The 18494-nt window shown below is 40.9% G+C and overlaps 1 long non-coding RNA gene across 1 annotated transcript; it reads left to right on the plus strand.

The window, feature by feature from the left end:
* The first annotated feature begins 205 nt into the window (after positions 1-205).
* On the plus strand, positions 206-17400 carry LOC309683796. The gene is made up of 3 exons (XR_014270244.1): positions 206-271; positions 10983-11024; positions 17359-17400. It is a non-coding gene; the product is annotated as an uncharacterized lncRNA (long non-coding RNA).
* The last annotated feature ends 1094 nt before the right edge of the window (positions 17401-18494 follow it).

An 18494-nucleotide genomic window follows, 5' to 3' on the forward strand; every position in this document is an offset into this window, starting at 1 on the left:
CTGTGCCCTTGCTAACTTGCAGCCAGCTCCCCTTTCCAGAAGCAAGCACATTGTTTCTCCAGTATGGCTGGCTCCTGTCCAGCCAGTAACTGTGTCACACCGGCAGGGCTGCTAAACTTTCTGTTTGCTTACAGGAAAGGGTTTACAGCCTCTCCTCGGTTTTGTTTCAGTGTCCTTCCGTTAGCCTCGAAGTGGACGTGGCAAGCTCCATCCTCGCTATGTGGTGCTGATGCCTGCTGGCTGAAATTCAGCACTCTTCCACTTCCAGCAGGTGAGTGTTTGTCTGTCATTTACGTCCTTTCTTCCCACTGCCTGGCACAGGGCTCTTCTGCCATGGTTTCGGGGCTGCTTACTTTTGGTTTATTTACTCAAGAGGTGAAGGTAAAGATGTTTTGCTTTTCCCTCTCACTTCTAAAACTGATGAGCTTAGAAAAAAATTGATGTAAATTGTATTGTTAGACTCCCTTACTATGGTTTCAAGTACTGAAGATATGAAGTTTTTCATTCAGACTGTGCCTTCCATGGCCTGGGGGTAATGAGGAGTTAAACATGGTGTCACTGGCTCTCTGACATGTTTTCCCTGGATGTACTATAGATTTCACACTTGGGTACCTTATCTCCAGCAGCGCTGTTTGTGCCTGGATGGGCTTCTATTCAGGCTCCTTTCTGTGACCAGTACCAGACACTGTGAGCTCAGCTCTATTCAACATCCCATGTGGATTTTGTGCCACATTACTGACCTTTTATGATATTCTACTGTGAAAATCTTTTGTCTAGTAAAAAATCCCATCACACGGAGCTATTTCATCTCCATAATCCAAATGCTTTTTGTATAGCTGGTGGTGCTCAGGCTGTTTCTTGTTAGCCTCAGTCTAAGAAAACTCTCTCAAGCTGCTGTGAAGTTGGGTCATTTTACATTTCCTGCTCAAACTTGTCAAATTTTGTATTAGTAATAGGTAGCACTTAAATCACATTTACTTCAAACTCTTCTTCCTGCAGCTTCTTGCTTTCAGTGTTTATCAGTACTCTTGAAGGCATGTACGATATAAGCAACTCTTTACTGGGACGGCATTCCAGTTTAATGAGGATTTTTGCAATTTCATGATCATTTTCTGAAGTCTAGGTAATGCTTTCTGAAGTCTAGGTAGTGCTTTGCACAATGATTTCTGTAATATGGCTTTTGAAGTTTCACAGCCGGCATATTCTCTGACCTATTTCTCCCTATAAACATATTTATGCAACTGCTCACAAACAAGAATAGTTGCTGGTGTCTATTTTCCAGGCTGAGAATTGCACTTTTGTGTTACAGTGAGTGTTTCAGAAGAACGCAGATCCATGCAGAAGGGCAGGGTATATTGGCTACAGGCTGGATTTGGATTTTTTTGGCTCCATACAAGTGGGAAAGGGCAACTGTCACTGTCTCCAGCGGGCTGTTTCACCTCCTAGCTAGAGACTTCTCCCAATTCCTACCTTATCCCGCACCCCTCTGCTTTCTGGATGATTTTTGGCGAGGCCTAGCCTTTTCAAGGTTTCAGACTTTCAAGGTGGCAGTGTCTTGTTCAGTTTGACTCTGTATCAAGCTGCTGCATCTTGTAATTACAAAAAAAAAAAAGAAACTGGCATAGCTTTGATGAAAGTCTTTAAACCTCAAACCAGGACATGCTCAAACCTCCATAATCATTCTTGTAGTCTATTTTATTCGCTCCACCTCGATCACTGAGATTCAGTTTAGGCCTGTTGTCTGGTCAGCTCATGAGATTCCCTTTTGTTCCCTCCAGGTGACTGGCAGAGCTCGCTCCAGGAAGGGCTTCTGCAGAAGCGGGACCTGAAGGCTATGAGTCGTCCAGGGCTAACTTAGCTGTTAATTACACAGATTTGGTGACTGGAATTGCTGTGAAAAGCAGAGCTATCCAGGCTCAGCCTCGGCCCTTGTACAGGACGGTGAGCAGGCACAGCACCCTGAGTGGGCACTCTGCTTACGAATATTTCATCTTAACATGAGGAGGAACTTCTTTACTTTGCGGGTGGCAGAGCCCTGGAACGGGCTGCCCAGAGAGGTTGTGGAGTCTCCCACTCTGGAGACATTCAAAACCTGCCTGGACGCTGTCCTGTGCAACCTGCTGTAGGTGACCCTGCTCTGGCGGGGGGGTTGGACTAGATGATCTCCAGAGGTCCCTTCCAACCCTGACCATTCTGTGGTTCTGTGATTCTGTGAACATCCTTGGAGAGCAGGAGGGAGGAGTGCATGGGGACCGGTCAGGTTTGGGGTGAGATCCCGCATGCTGCTTGGATTGCAGATTGCTCAAGGTGGGAGAAAATCAGAAGCTCCCCCTGGGTCTCCCCAGTATTCCCAACAGCCCTTGTGCAGCCCAGCCCTTGTTGCAAAGGGCACTCGAGTCCTTCTGACAACTACACATCTCCCTGAGTCCACTCCTGTGCGGCCGTCTTGCTGGTGCAACCCATAACCAGCTCACAAGCCATGCTTCTGCGGGTGCCAGATTCCAGACCACGGTGCCTATCATAAATACGTGATAATTAGAAGCTGATACTGCAGCTAATACCCGTTAATTCATGAGGGAACTAAAGAAGCTAATGTTAATACATATTAACTGTCACCTTCATACCTCACATTCCCTTGACAGGGTCTTAATTGGCTGCACCTGTAACTCCTGCAGTGCCATGTTCGACCTGGATGCCATGTGTGATTTGGAGGAGTGAGGTCTATACAGAGAGCAGCAAACACAATTTGTTTGCAGAATGCATTGATACAACAGACAGACAGACAGACACTAAGAAACGTGTGAGATTTCAAATGGCAGTTAGTAAGAGGGTTTGGTGCTTCTCGGAAGGTATTTTTAAAGACTGCTTAACACAATTTCAGAGCACAGATCTGGGAGATATCTTTTCACATGGTAAATTGATTTGCTTATCAAATTATGTCAAACTGTACATTTAACACCTCTTACTTTTCTCTGCTTAATTGACTTGAACCATAAATTTATTTTGCTTCTGCACAAGAATTACAAAATCTCTGTACTGTATCAGACTAGAAACAAACATTTTAAATCCAAGCATTGTTAAAAAAATGTTTGCCAATAGCCTAATGCAGACGATGGTAAGTCAAGCCAGCTGCTTTAGTCATAATAACAAAATTGTTCCCCCCTCCCTGAGTTCAATGACAGTGAAAATAAAGCTTTCATTAGAAGAAAACTTGTAGTTCACACTACATTAGGCACATTCAGAGTAAATTTCATTTGCACAGCTACTTTATGTCGGCACAAACCAGTGTGAAACCTGTCTGTCGTATTAATAATCAAAGAAAATGCAGATATGTTCAGAGCAATTTAAACTTGAAAGTTTCCTGCAGCAGCAAAGCTTCTATGAGTCAGCCAGATGTTCCAGAATGAATTATTCAGAAAAGGATTTTCAAGTTAATTCTGTGAAATTAGTTTTTCATATTTTGTATGAAACAAAAAAGGTGTTGAGCTTGTGAAGGCAAAAAGAAACCATCCAAACTTTCTATTCTGGGTAAGTATAGGAAATCAGGTCTGTCTCTTCAATCCAAAGCTTACAGAGAGGTAGGATAATATTATGGGTTATTAATATGCCTCCAGCATGCTAAAAGCTACAACAAAGATTTTTAAATGTTGTGATCCCAGAGAAATGCAACACAACCCTTGTGACCGGGATGCCAAAAGGTAACTTAGTCCTTCAAGAACACCAGTTACAGTACTTGTAAAGGAACTTAATCCATCTGTGCCACACATGCAGATTTAAGGGCAGAGACTTAGTCTGATGTCTTTTTTCATCTGTATTTTGATGGCATTTGATACGCAAACTCAAACGCAGAGTGGGATTGTGGATCCACAGTGATCAAGGGGTTAACTTGAGATATAAAGTAAGCATTTGGCTTTCACTAGACTGATTTGCCTTGAAATGGGGTTGACTATTTCAGAGTCTTGCATCCCTGATAAATTTCCTGCTCCTTCAAAGTTCTGGATTCATGTCCTTGATGCAGAAAATGCTTTTTTTTTCTCTTTTTTTTTTCCCCAATGAAAATTGCAGGCATTACCTGATGTAAAATATGTAGAAAATGATGTATGGTTGCAATTTTAAAATGTTTAATTGTTCCCACCACACATTTTACAATAAATCCAGCATTAGAACTCACTAAGAACAAATTGCTGACTATTAATATGTCAACTAAACAAATGATTGGAATAAAATACAGCAATTTGAAAAAAAAAAAAAAAAAAAGCTAGGGTTAATAGATTCCCCTTCAATGAATAGAGGAAAACCTGAAAATTTAGAGCATAAGAAAATGAGAGAGAAGAGTACCAATACTTCAGAAGAAATTTTGAAGGTTGTTTTTTTTTTTGATAAAGCAACATGGGTCAGGTTTGTGGACAATCAGATAAAGCGGAAAAGAGGCCTGCTCTGTGGAAGCCCAGGGTCCTGTGATAGCCCTGCAACAAGATTAATGAGCAGCTTTCCCCTTCATACAGGCAACAGGATGTCATAAAGTAAAGGGAAATTGGTGGAGAGGTTTCCAGGACAAGCAGAGGGGTGCTTGGTCATGGTCATAATAGGAGAACAGCCAGTTCTGGAGATGGGATGGACTGAAACACTGAAAGCTCATGAGTTTCTGTTTTACAAGAGACAGAAGAGTTTCACACAATTGGTAGTCCCAGTATATAGTATTTGTATAATTAAAGCAGAGGGCATATTATCACCTCTGTGTTTTTTTTTTTATGTCATTCTTACGCACAGTACAAACTTTCTGAGCTTGTCCGCAAAGCTTCCACCCAATCAACATTTATATAGTCGTTGCGGCCCTAATTCTGCTCGCTTCCCCACATCAGTTTGGCTTTTACTCAAAACTAAATCCTCATTCTTTTCTTTTGGCTTACTTTAATCTTTAACTGACCTTGGTGTAGGGACATCTTGGGGCCAAGAACCTGCACTGTAATGGCATGGCACATGGACTTTGCTATGGAAGCAGTAACAATAGCAGAGAGCAGTTCCCATGAATATCAAGAATAGGAGGAGCACCTCAATAACTCAGGGAGAAAATTAGAAAAAGAGGGCTAGTTAGTCCAAAGCCTGCATCCTTAGAAGACTCCCTTTCCCTCCACAGAAGATAAAGCTCCCAAGGTCAGGGTCCTGGAGTTTTCTAAGCTGGATCCTGCCATGGACAAGGATAAGTGGGAACTGTGCTGAACCTGGTGGAGGTTCTGCCAACTTAGAGTGGGTCTGCTCCTGAAAATCAAATTGAATTGAAAATTTATGTGTCTGTCAAAGGTGTCTTAATAAAAGCTGTTTATCTCAGAGCAAAAGAATTAGATAAATACCCAACTGCATCAGCACCTGTCCATTCCTGCCTCTGTTTCACCACATAGTGCCGTGCTCCTTGTGTGTTTTTAATTAACAACATGGGCAGTTTATGCTTTACTCTGGGGCCGGTGCGAGTCACTACTATTCGATGGATTTAAATTATAGTTATGGTGTTCTGCACCTGCTGGCCCCAAGGACATGGTGCGGCAGAGTTCTGGTAGCAGTTTTGCAAGTAGCTGAGGCTGGTTGCAAGGCAGAGAGTCCTTCAAAATGCCGTCAGTGTCACTTCTCCCATTGTCTTATCTTTCAGCTTTGTGATAAAACTTTAGGACAGTCTGTAGGACTGATCCAGTGGAAACAGCGGTTAGACAGCTCCAAGGATAGCTACATGTTTATTCACTGGAAGGCCATGATCTTTCATAAGGTATCTTGACAACAGACCAGCCATATGATGCTGACTCACGACTGGGATTTGCTACTGGTCTTACTTCCCTACAAACTGCAGGTGCACAGCATAAAATGACAAATGGAAGCAACATGGAAGGAAAGACATTTTCGCCCCCTCACAAGTGGAGTGAGAATCTTAATTCCCTAGGCCAGGTCCCTTCCCACACAATCCCTTCAGATGAATAGCAAAACAGGAATAGGATGATACATATTTTTCTAATTGCTAAAATGTTAGGAAGGAGAAAATCTGTTCTTCTTCCTGATTCTGTCTCCTGAGATGTGCCATGGTATCAAAACATTAATAGTTGATTATGATATTATTATACTATCCCTTTAAAAAATAATCTGTTAGAAATCAGTAACTAAAATGAATACAGCTATAGAAAGACCAATGTAAATGCCCAGTACTTGCTTTCCCAACAAATGGGCATATATCACTTAATTATTGCCCTAAGCATTGACAACTTATTGATTATGTGGTCTCTGTAACGCTGCTTTAATATTGTCTAAAGTCTAGTGTCTAGAGTCTAGCATCTAAACCTCTTAGACATTTCTGGCAGTCTCAACGCAGCTCTTTGTCAGCATTCCCTGAATAAATATCCTGTTCTTTGTCTATTATCTGTAACAAAACACAGGGTCAAAACTATAAAAAAATATTATCTCATGGCAGAAGACACTGCCACACTTTCTCTTACTGAAGGGTATCAGAAGCCTTTTGATTAACATCAGTGAGAGCAAGGTCAGACCCAGGATCTCACAATATCCATTCTTTGGCTTGCTAAGTTATAGTTACCTTGCATTGTTGAGATACGTGCGGACCATATTCATTAGTCATTTTCATTCATGACAAAGATGAATTCATCCGTTTCTGATCCTGATTTAGATTCATAACTGTTACTTATAATTAATTGCTAATGAAGGCTATTAGTGCCTAGCTGGCATTTCTTCCTTCTCTGCTAAATGCTAACAAGTTCTAGCACGGTAAAAAGGGACTTGTCTTAGACAGGAATTGACTCATTTTAACAAATAAGCCTAAACAGCCTTCCAGAGCATGAGATCTTTTCCACTACAAGCACTGAGCACTGCCTCATAGAAAGTAAAATCCAGGCTACAGAGGAAGCTTTTTTTGTTTTTCACAGCTGTTTGCAAATACAGTCTCATTCATCCTTCCCCTTAATCTTCCTCCCATACAGACATACATGAGCCACATAGAAGTATCTCTAGGTGGGTTTGTGCAGCGGTAGGGACAGGCAGTGAAACATCAAGCTAAATTCTGGTCTCCGCTGCTTTAAAGACAACATCTTCCACTGATGTCAGAGGAGCTATTCCAGATTTAAGCTTTTGTAGCCAACTACTGAAGTCCAGCTTTCCCCATCTCCCTCATACAGCAGGCTAACTGCAAAGAGCACTAGGCCTGAAAGCAACGCGGGGGGCAGACAAAAGGGAAACTTGTGCCTCATGTCAACCTTTTGGAAGCCAATTCTCCCCCCGTATAATTTATTAGTTGAACAGATGAGACGGAAAACAAATGGCATAAATGAATGCGTTTCAGCTTGGGCATGGTGGTTCCATTTTAATTTCACCATTACATTTATCTTGCCAACGTCAACAGGAGAAACAGAGAGGCATTTTTGCCATTATTCCTGAAACATAATGTCCTCTCCTTCCAGGCCTCTAACAAGAGTTTATGTCTAGACCTTATCAGGTAGCTGCTTCATGGGACCTGCTCTTGCCTTGGTTTTGGAAGACTAGCGAGCACACAGAGGTGTGATCAGACACCTGAAAAAGAAAAAGAAGCAATGAGCAGGTACCTGTTCTCTCAATTACCTAAGTACAAGATGGAAACTAGTCACACGAAGGGGAGCTTGTGGATCTTGCAGCAACGTTCACCATGTCCTCTCGGCTTTGTTAGGAGTCCTCAGCAGGATGACGCAGGAAGAAAGAAAGCCAAGATACCATTTTTTTTTTCCTCAGAAAACAGGGCTCCTTCTGGAGATTTTTTCCACTTTTTTTTTTGTGGGACCTCTTTAAAAAGGGGTTCAAGAAGAGGCACATGCTAAGGCACACAGTCCAGTGGGGGACTGGGAACAGAACAGGCACAGAAGGTTGAAAAGCCAGTATAGACTGAGGAAACCTTGGGCAGATGCTGTGAATTAGACATCTTATTAACTATTCATGTATTTCACAAATTTAAGAATAACTAGAAGAATCTATTCATTTCAATACTTTATAAAAACTCCTTTCAAATGAGGCTACCAAGGGCTTTATGTAATAAATGCTATATGCTGGTTAGCATCAGATACTGACTAATGTTTTAAACAGATATATCAACATGCCTAAAATCATTCAAGGAAATATTAAAGAAAAAAATGACTACAGCAAATCTGAAGCATGTTAAGACAATGTAAATGACCTGCAAATGGCAGTTTCCTAAACCAGTGGAAAATCACGATGTTTATTTACTACAGCATATATGTACTTGACATTTGCATTTTTATATTCCATCTTCCTAGCTTGTCTAATCATAAGTGCCCTCATGGGCTCAGATCTTTCCTTTCTGCTTAGCTCAAGTGTATACAGAACCCCAACAAACCTAGTCCCAATGTATGGTATTTCTTGACACCTTTCTCAAACTTGTTATTCCTAAAAGCTCACTGATACAGCCACTAATAATAGCCAGGCTCCGAGGGTGGTGTGTAACTGTTGTTACCCACTCTTTCTCCCCCAGTATCCCCGGACTTCATTCTGTTTGCCACCATGCCTGGACTGTTCTGTTTGAAGGTCATCAACTCAACAATTAACTAAAAGATTAAAATGGAAAGGTAAAGGGAAAATGGAAAGGCAAGGGAAAAAGAAGATCCAAGACTGAGTGATGGGGTGTGTATTCCCAGTAAACATAAGAGACGCTGCGGATAACGCGCTCTGCTGATGAAGATCAGTGATGTGCAGCTGACTACTATTATCTGTAACTAACAGCTCATCTTGGATGTGTGGACAGATAGTGCAGATTATCAGGTTGAGAGAAGGTCTGTAGCCTCCACCTGGAGCCTGACATGAAGTCTTTTTTTTTCAGTATTCCAAGGGGACATGTTATATGAAAGCTGTTTTGACTGTCAATGAGTAAATAAGACTCACATATGGAGAGCAAACTGTTCAAACAGAGACCGGAGAGAAGAACTGCACGTCCAATATTCACTGTTCAGTGCTCTGCTTTGCCATATCTTTTCCCATCATTAGCTGTGGAAGGTCAGATGACAGGGCAGGAAGTCCTAAATTGTGGTTGGTATTTATGTGATCTATAAATCACATTCTCCATGAGTGCTGGAAGATCTGGGGTTAGACCTTTACTAGGAATGTCACCATGAATCAAAATTCAGTGGAAGTCACTGGACAAGTTTACACTGTTTTCAACAAACTTTGGATGAAATGCCATACAAACTTAGGAAAAGAACTATATGCACTTAGTGGGCTCTACCCACATTTTTACAAAGCCTCGGCACTGGGCAGTTTCTCCCTCTAGGCTATTTAAGTATTTAAAAGTACTGCTAAAACAACAGATTTCCCTCCTTGTCTGATACATTCTTATCATGGGTTAATAACACACATTCATTGTCAAAAGAAAAATAACAAAATTGTGTTTTGGCAACAGCAAGAGTGACAAAACATAAATAAGAGAAGCAGAAAATAATCAAACCAATGAATATTTCTTCATAGCAATTTTGTATGAAGAAACATCAGTACTGCTTAGGATTCATGGATTATAATTAAACATAGCATTAATATTCAGTACAGTTTAAAAAAAATGAATGCATTCAGAAGCTGGTATGCTAAGAAAAAACACCAAATCTCATGGTACATGTGACATTTCTGCTGTATTTCAAATATCTAAAATAAAAATGAAGGCAACTTATTCATGGAGTGCACTCCATTCACCCATGAACCAAAATTGCCTCTGGTTTTACAAATATCTAGTTAACTATAACACTAATTGATTCAATGTGATCCATGATTAAAGGCCATCCTTGTAAATGTGGTTTCTAGTTAACATTCTTCCCAGCTGTTTCCTTGACAGTTTCTAATTTTTAAATGATTAAAATCTAAATTACTGAAGTTCTTTCTGATTTTAATTATTATCAGTATTGGTATTTATTCTCTATGTTGTTTTTTTTTTTCTTTTTTTTTTTTGTTTTTTTTTTTTTTAATATTTGAAGGCAGTTCTAAAGGTAATTTCCCTCTTAAAATTTCAATGCCAAAGCCAGGTGAAATTGGACTTCTTTTACAGGAGAGGTACTCTCATTCCATGCTCTAATTTGCAGTAGCTTATAACTTTATATCTCATCCAAGTTACCTTTGTGCTGACAGTTTTAATACTTGTGTTTTTTGCTCATAGGTAATTTGAGGACATAAGTTTGAACGAAATCTGCTTAGCCAGTTGTTATCCACATATTATTGTAACATATTTTATGTATTTTTCAGATGCTAGTGCACACACACACATTGCACACACCTGTACACATCTCTACACTCTGATGGATGCAGACGTGTCCAGATACAAACATACACCACCTCTCAGTGAAACGGTTTGTGCTGAAATATTCAAACCTGTCATTATGGATGAAATCTCCAGATGGGCAGTTAACTGCTGTTAATGCAGTCATTTTGATGCTCTTTTACTGAGACATAGCCCTGTGTTTGCTTCAGTAAGGAACACGTGCCTTCGTGGGGTTGGAGAAAAAACAGAACTTAGGAAGATGTGAAAGTAGCATGTTGTAAATGTTCTGGTCAGTGTTTTTCAGCAGAGACTTAAATACACCCCCTCAAATTTTGTTCTGTTTTCCATACTCTGGAAAGGAATACAGCAGACCCAAAATCTGCTTCCAGAGGAAGAGAATTTATGAAGCCCCTGAACAGTTAAATCAGTGAATGTGGTCTATGACCATGTTGTTCAACCAGCAGCTGATAACCACCAGTTTGCTGTATGAGAACTGAAGGTGATCTGCCAGATAATGGCATTTAATAACAAATAAATATATGGCACACACATAGATTTCTTTGTTCTCAAAGAAGGAAATGTACAGAATAGGGGACAAAAGTGCAACCCGCTTTCTGTTTGTAAATACGAACATTGTGGCCACACCTCACAAGATGGTTCATAGTGTTTTTTCCAAAACGTTAATTAATTTTTGGATTATTTTTTTCAGGGGGGATGAAGTTGGATGGTCCTTTGCTAATGAGAGACTAAGGTATGTGCCTTAACCAGTCTCAGTATTACTGGAACAGATCAGAGCTCTTCGTCTGACAACTTTGAAGAGAATCAGGGGACAGAGGAGGAGTGAGATGAGAAATTTGCAGTCACTTTCCCCAAACTGTTTCAAAGCATGCTACTTCTTAGCATATAGACTTCAAAAGTTGAAATCGTTGTGTGATTAAAGTGCTCCAGCCTTGACTGTTTTGGGAGTCTTGACTGCTTTCAAAGAATGCTACTCCATGGCTATTTCCCCCAAAGAACCTAGAGAGCCCAGAAAATGAATTTGTCATGGCTCATAAGAACAACTGCTTACTGAAACAGAACAGATGTCTCAGGGTATGGTGGGAAAATGTAACAATATCTCTCCTGTTTTCCAGTCACAGCAGAAGTGGAACTGGTACATCTAAAACAAAACATTAAATAAAATATCTTTTAAAGACTGAATACAGGCTTCTTTTCTGGGTTCAGGGGCTCTAGAAAAGATTTGGTGGGCAATCAGATGAATGTGAGATCTCAGAATAATTCAGTAAGCAAAGGTGATTTAGACTGAAGACCGTGTAAACTGGGGAATGTGAAGTGGAAGCAGAGAGGCTTTATTACTACCAGTTTGGACTCTAGTGGGGAAATGGCTGTAGTATATTGTGGGTGGTTGTAATACTTGCAGTTCAAAGACAAAAACAGTAGTAGTTTGAGAAGAGAGCCAGCATGATTAAATGATTGTACATTGTCCCATAGCGTGAAATATGAGAGGAGCAAAACCTATTTCGTTTCTCAAAAAAGAAGCTTAAAGGAAGCTTGATTGCCATCTAGCAGAAGGCGGAGTAACAGGAGCCAACGGCTGGAAGACGAAGTTCAACAAACTCAAAACTCAAGCAGGGTGTACATTTCAAATTGTGATGGCGATTAGTCTTTGGGACAACTGAATAAATGTTGAAAAAGATTTTAAAATCACGACTGATTTTTTTCCTTTATTTCTTCTTTCTTAGAAGATAGGTTCAGGCTAAGCCAGAAAAGGGTTCTGACAAACTTTTTGACCTGTGTTCAAGATCAAGCTTAATGGTTGCAAGTGTCTGACAAACTAATACTCTCTTCTGCCCCATCAATCCTCCTGCCTAACCTGTTGGTTATAAACTGAACCTGTGGCAAGTATCTTGCTTCTGTAGAGGCTCCAACATATCTCTGATGTTGCTAGGAGCCTGCTGGGAAGGTGTCTTCCTCTCTCATCTACATTCTCCAGTTCTCCTCATTTCAAAATGTCTTTACTCCTGCTCTGAGCTCGAAATCCCCTGTGTCTGGTGCTTGGTTCTGTGCAGGTACTTGTGTGGCTTTATGCATGCACCACCAGCCTGGATCCTCTCCCAACCCTAGGAAGTAATGTTATTCCAGCAGGTCACCTTCAGTTCTCTGACTCCACTGGAGCAGCTGTCTGTTTCAGCATGGTCACAGTGCAATAGGGGTTGATACAAAAACGAAACCACTGCATTCACCTCTATTTGAAAACTATTTTTAAAAAGACAATAAACGTCAAAGAAATATGCCACTACAGAAGTATAGGTACACCTTCCTAAACACAAGCAGGGGAATCCTTAAGGAAAGGAACAACTTTAAACAACATTGGTGTGGATGAATATGGAATACATGAGACCCACTGCTGTGTTTTCAAAGTAGCTCCATCCCTAAGGTGCTGAAAGCCCCCTGCTTCAAATGAAAAAGGGAAATACTGCACAGGGTATGTTCTCCAGCCTCTCAGAGTGAGACACAGGACTCAATATTTAAACACATTGGGCAGATTTCTCCCATTTGTAGCTTCAGGCACTCACACATCCTAAATATTCTATAAAGTCAGGAGAGAGAGAGGAAAGATGATCTTGTTGAGTGTAAGTATCTTAGAATCCAAAGTGTCTATGCTCGCAACTGTGGGTCTTATATGCCTTAAATGAGGAAAGGAGAAGGAAAGAATTTGAGTCTTAGCATTGTACAATAACATTTATTTAAGAGGATTCAAAGTATTACTGGAATCTGATCGCAGACCTATTTATTACCGTTCCTTATTGCTATTCTTTTCACCTTCTTCCTTCTTCCTTTTCTTTTTCAGTCTATCCCTTTACTTACACTAGCTACTTGGTCCACATTTGCCTTCTGTGCCATATAAGAAAATATGTTTCACTGTAAAAACATATACCAGCAATATATTTGCATGTTCTGTCATAATCCTTAACCTTACCTAACCATAAACCCTTACCTGCACTGCTTGCCAGCTGGGCAGGGATGATCTTCCACATCAGTTTCTACCTATGGCCAAATACTTGGTTTGATGTCAGCCACAGGAAAAAAGTGTGACAAGGGTATCTGTCACTGCTGCATATTCGCTTCGGACTGCCTCATCGCTGGACTCTCATCACTGGGCAGTTGGGGAAACCCAACTGTGAATGCAAGCAAAAGAAAAGGCAGAGTAGAAATTGAGTGATGTTTCTACACACCCTCTTTCAGTCATAATGTTGCATTAACAGAGGCTTTGCACTTAAAGATCATTGATCTCCATACAAATTATAGTAAGGGTGAACCTGACCTGTCACTGAATTCTTTTTGTGCTATACTGTGTAAACCAACCCTGAAAGCACTTACAGGATACTTGAGCTCCTATATGATCTTTTAAGAAAATCTACACTGATAGCATCTCTACATACATTTGGCAGTCCTGCAGTCTTTCTGTTTGGATCAATTCTGCTCTGGTTTAAAAAATAAAAAAGGCTACTGCTTTGGAAAATTGCAGAGCTTTGGATAATGCCAGGGCAGCATTGTTATAAGGGTTTCTGTCAGATGGGATACAGCTGGTGCCTTCTCCCTTACCACCATCAACTTAACAGGAGGATCTTCAGTAAGGTTGCTGTACTATAAACCTGAAAAGTAAGGCAAGGACATTTGTCATAACTGGTTGACAGCAGCAGTGGGAGGAATAAATCATCATCAGCTGAATGCTGTATATGTGTGATAATGGGTATGTCACAAAATTGCTGTATATATTATTACAATGGAGCTGAAAACCTGATTGTGTGGCTTTAATACATACCCTTATGCTCTGAAAAGAACAAGACTGCTCCATGATTAAATTTTGCTTGAAGGAGTAAATTTTACCAAAGTTGACTTAAAGTCTGGAAGGTAGATGAATATACAGTTAGTCTGGAAGCTTTTTTTCTGGTGTTTCAGCTGGGAATCTAATTCTGAATCTCTGGAGAGGTGCTGTCTGTGGCTGTCACACTTTTTTATTGTCAGATCAATCGCAAGAATTTCATTAATATTTATTCTGAGTCATGGGGATGAGCTCAGAGTCAGGCCTTGAGGCTTCACTGGTCTTCCACACATCTCTTCTTGATGGATTTCTGTTATTTTTTCCTCAGCTTTTCTGTTGCAAGACCTGTTTGATCTTTCCAAAATCATATCTTCAGGAAGGAGATTTGAGCCCTTCTCTCCTGGAATAGTTTCTATGGCCACATCTGTATGAGCAAACTAAAAAGAATTGAAGCATAGGCCAAAGTACTGTCCCTTGACTGTCCATAGAGTTGAAAGACTGGTAAAGCTGTAGGGATGGTTTAGGTCTGTGTCAGAAAGTACGGTTTGAAACCAAAAACTGTTTGTTTACATACAGTTGCTCAGTTATGGAGGGCAAGAGCAGATAGTGGTATACCCCTGAACTGTGCTACTCCATCTAGTCTCAGAGTCCAAAACCCTTTCTTCACATTTGTCAACCCATTTTATACATTCGTACAGGTGGAGCCCAGTGGTATGCCCCTGCGGAGAAAGATTTAGGGGTACTGGTGGATGAAAAATTGGACATGAGCCAGCAATGTGCACTTGCAGCCCAGAAAGCCAGCCGTATCCTGGGCTACATAAAAGAAGCACGGCCAGCAGGTCAAGGGAGGTGATACTGCCCCTCTACTCTACTCTGGTGAGACCCCACCTGGACTACTGCAGCCATCTCTGGGGCCCTCAGCATAGGAAAGACATGGACCTGCTCGAGTGGGTCCAGAGGAGGGCCACGAAGATGATCAGAGGACTGGAACACCTCTCCTATGAAGACAGGATGTGAGAGCTGGAGTTGTTCAGCCTGGGGAAGAGAAGGCTCTGGGGAGACCTTATTGCAGCCTTTCAGTGCTTAAGGGGGACCTACAAAAAAGATGAGGAGGGACTTTATCAGGGAGCATAGTGAGAGGATGAGGGATAATGGTTTTAAACTGAAAGAGCGTAGTTTCACATTATCTATAAGGAATAAATCCTTTATGATGAGGGTACTGAGGCACTGGAACAGGTTGTCCAGGGAAGTTGTGGATCGCCCATCCCTGGAAGTGTTCAAGGCCAGATTGGATGGGCCTTTGAGTAACCTGGTCTAGTGGGAGGCCCATGACAGGGGGGCTGGAACTAGATGATCTTTAAGGTCCTTTCCAACTTAAACCATTCTATGATTCTATGTTTCTGAGATTCTATGATTCTATGATAACATTAAAACTCACATGATTTTAGATTTCCCTTCTAATACGATTCTTCTATTCATGCTTTTGATTACATTTAAAGTTTTTATCAAATATGGAACAGAAACAAAATGAGTTGAAGTCTTTAAGTCAAGTAAAAACTTGTAAACTTGACCAAATTAAAATGTTTTGGTTCCACAAGGGTGCTTTCAGGCTATTTTCACTTTAGAGAAGTTACATTTTAAGTATTTTATTCCTATTAAAAATTGCATTTTCCTCCTTGAAATGTCAGCATTTCCAAAGAAACAGCAATTTCAATTCCTGGCTAGCTGTGCACAATGAATATATCAGCTTCTCTGATTTGCAGAACTTGCTGTGTCATGAACTTGAATGAATGATAGCTATTCTGCGTGGACACACCTCCTATTCAGGATTTTCTTCAGAACAGTGATGATGATCACTGTATTTGAACAGTGATAATGATCACTGTATTTGAACCGTGATACAAGATGAAAGGGAAATCCAGACTTTTGGAAGAAAAGATAGGCTCTCAGGAACTCTTTGTCAAAACCCATAACCACGACCTTTTCTCTGCCAAGACCATCATGCTGTGAAAGGCTTTGAGATTCGCCCATTGCTGTAGAGATTTGCTGTCCCTTGTGCTGTTTGGGTTAATAGCTGAAATAAAGACATGTAGGTATTTTCTTCATGTGTACAGACACCATCTGGAATTTGCTATTAAACCATCCTCCCATTATTAGTCTCTTCTAGAATCTGTAGATTGAAGACCTGTGTAAGACCAGAGAATACTTGGGGAACCCTTTGACCCTTTATCTGCGTCTTGTAAAAAAAAAGGAAAAGAAAACTTTGCTGCAAATTAGTTATCCAACCCATTGCTTTTTTCCAGCTGGAGGGGGAAAAAGCTTAAGGACTAAAATAAACCAAAACTGTCCTCTGTAAGCAGCACAGACTGAGAACTGTTACTACAGAATTAATATTCATAAGGAAATTACAGGCTTCGGATGCCAAGTTTCAAATCTTCAACATGCAGCAGTCAGAAGAAATCCTCTCTTAAGTCAGAGCAAACCCGAGACCAACAACCTGAAATTCTATCTCCAGAAATGCAGCCTGTAAAAGTACTGTTAAACATGCTGTACACACCAACAGAAAAAAGGGCACTCATTTAAAACTGGGACAAGAATACAATAATACCAAAGACTTTTTTTTTTTCCAAGGGTTGTACAAATGCAAATGCAAATGAATGCACACAATATTCATCACAAATGATATCTGTAAGAACTCTGTACTCAGAATTTATAGAGATTTCTAAGAGATCATCCAGCACCACACAAATTCAAAGCAGTATTCTGACATTCAGGGCAAAACGTGGCTTTGGTGCAATCAGTGAAATTTTCACAACATCAGGAAAGGATCCAACATTTCGTGCTTTGCATGTTTTTCAGAAGTATATATATTCTTGAAACCTTGCCTTGCTGTTCTCCAAAAATACCGTTGAAGTTCTACCAGTTTCATCCTACTTATTAGGCAGCAACGGGACATATTATTAAATAGTTGGTACAAAACAATTTCTAAGACGATTTGTATTTACTTTTCTAGATCCAACCCTTCTTTGCGCCCATTTTTTGATTCAACGCTTTCTTAATTTTGAAAAACACCCAATGAATCACTGGTTAATATTAAAGGTAACGAACTTTGTTCTTTTGGAGGGGACCCATTACCATGCCAGCTGCCAGCTTTGTGATTCCGAAGAGGTTTCTGCTAGCAAAGGCACCCGTACCTTGGCCTGCAAGAGCGAGAGAGAAGGGCTGCCTTATTCTCATTCATATTAAATCCTTTTTGCAGCACACCAACATGGAAGGATGAAATACGATGCTCTGAGGACTAAGAAGAAAGGGATGAACTATGAAACAAAAATAAAGAGTAAAAATATAAGAAACTGCTGAAGAGAAGTGTGGCCAGGTGGAATACTGCCGTGAGGTCTCAGGGAAAGAGCTTGCACAGCTGTGATCATCTCAGTTCCCCTTTCTACACATCACAGGCCCTTTTTTCATAAACCATTTCTGCTCATAGGGGATTCTTCAGATGAGCTGCCTTAAAATAAAGGCCCTGCCTTAGCACCATAAATTAGCTTGAGACTTACTTGTGTGGCCTGTGAAGCGATGACTGAGCTTGCAATAAGTAAAAGGGCACAGAATTGAGATTTACAAGAAGCCCACAATCCCTCTGGCTCCTATATTGGTTCCTCAAGCAGGAAAACCATGTAAAAAGTAGGAAAAGGATATACCAAAACACCCGCACTTTACAGAGCCACCAACTCAGAGGCAGAAACAGAAGAAATAATTAAGACAAGGAAGCCAAGCTCTTCCATAAAAGCAAGAAGGAATCCTTCACAATAAGTGGCTGGCCACCCGCCAAGGTGAAAGCTATCCCACCTGCACTAGGATCATGTGTCATGTTCACCCCTGCCTGTCAGTGCTGCAGGAGGAACAGAGACATTAAATGAAGCCCAGAAGGACAGGAGCTCCCTGCTCCTTGCTCCGCTGACGCTACTTCTGTGCTGAGAGAAGTAGTGCGCATCAACCCCTCACCTAGGACAGTAAACACACATCCAGAAAGGTGTTTCCAGCTCAACTGGTGAAAAAGACAGAAGGAGCTGCTGCTGGGGTGAAGGGGGAAAGTTTTGGGAAACCCAAACACTGTTGAAGTTCTGGACAGAGAACATTTGCCCAGAGAAGTTGTTGAGGCCCCATCCCTGGAGGTGTTCAAGGCCAGGCTGGACATGGCCTTGGGCAACCTGGTCTAGTGGGAGGTGTCCTTGCCTATGGCAGGGGGGTTGGAACTCGATGATCTTCAAGGTCCTTTCCAACCTAAACCATTCTAAGATTCTATGATTCTATAATTCTGATGATTGCCTGCATTTCTGTGTTGCTGATTTTGGCTCATATTATGATTAAAGAGTAAACAAAAAGAAAGGTGAC

The sequence above is a fragment of the Vanellus vanellus genome, assembly GCF_965231255.1.
Source record: "Vanellus vanellus genome assembly, chromosome: 1".
Taxonomy (NCBI): Eukaryota; Metazoa; Chordata; class Aves; order Charadriiformes; family Charadriidae; genus Vanellus; species Vanellus vanellus.